The sequence below is a fragment of the Myotis davidii genome, unplaced genomic scaffold (genome assembly GCF_000327345.1).
Source record: "Myotis davidii unplaced genomic scaffold, ASM32734v1 scaffold961, whole genome shotgun sequence".
Lineage (NCBI taxonomy): Eukaryota > Metazoa > Chordata > Mammalia > Chiroptera > Vespertilionidae > Myotis > Myotis davidii.
In genome coordinates this window covers 440,829-442,138 of record NW_006291013.1, presented here as the reverse complement: position 1 = coordinate 442,138, position 1,310 = coordinate 440,829, and positions in this window count along the sequence as shown.

The window sequence follows — 1,310 nt, the reverse complement described above, 5'->3', positions numbered from 1 at the left end:
GAGAGACAGAAACAGCAATGATAAGAGAAAATCATTGAGGTAGTGGGGATCAAGCCTGAAACCTGGGCATGTGCACTTGACCAGAATTGAACCCAGGACCCTTCTGTCTGCAGGCCAATGCTCTATCCACTGAGCCAAACTGGCAAGTGCTACAATATTTTTTCATTGATTTCAGAGAGGAAGGGAGATAGAGAGAGAAAGAAACATCAATGATGAAGTGGTACCATTAATAGAAAAATTGGACAGAAAAGTTTTAGTGAGCTAAGAAAACTATCAAAATTCCCTAATAGTACCTACTAACCAGTACATTTTTAAATTTTCACAATTGTCAAAGTAATGGATTTATGGTTTTTGTGGGTTTTTTTTTAATACCAGGATCATGAATTGCCTTTGGTTATTACATCTTTTATTTGTCCTAGTCTCATTTTTTAAAATATTTTTAATATATTTTTATTGATTTCAGAGAGGAAGGGAGAGGGAGAGAGAGACAGAAACAGCAATGATAAGAGAAACTCATTGAGGTAGTGGGGATCAAGCCTGAAACCTGGGCATGTGCACTTGACCAGAATTGAACCCAGGACCCTTCTGTCTGCAGGCCAATGCTCTATCCACTGAGCCAAACTGGCAAGTGCTACAATATTTTTTCATTGATTTCAGAGAGGAAGGGAGATAGAGAGAGAAAGAAACATCAATGATGACAGAAAATCATTGATCCGCCTCCAATACACCCTCTACTGGGGATCGACCCTGCAACCCCGGCATGTGCCCTGACTGGAAATCAAACCCTGACCTCCTGGTTCATAGGTCAATACTCAACCACTGAGCAAAACAAGCATGCTGTCTTCTAGTCTTTTAATTACATTAACTTTTTGAAGTCTATTCATACAATGGAAATTACACAGCATAGACAAAATAAATCAGTTATATGAGAAAATACAAATTAATCTCAAAAACACTGTAGTGGTCCAGCCCATGTGGCATTGACCCATGCACAAAGAGGTCACTGGCCCAACCTACCGACACCCCCCACTTCTTCTAATGCCACTTCTTCAAAATAGACTCACCCAGGCCGAAAACCGACTTATGCACATGGGCCACGAAGTTTCAATCACACTGTACATGCGCGCCCGCATGTGGTATTTTGTGGAAGAGCCACACTCAAGGGGCCAAAGAGCCGCATATGGCTCACGAGCCACGGTTTGCCGACCACTGCCCTAGACACTGCAGCTCCTGGGCCACCCCCAGTTTGGGGGAGGCAGCCTGCTGGTGGGTCCAGGTCAGCCCTCAGGAAGGGGGGGATGCGGGGGGGG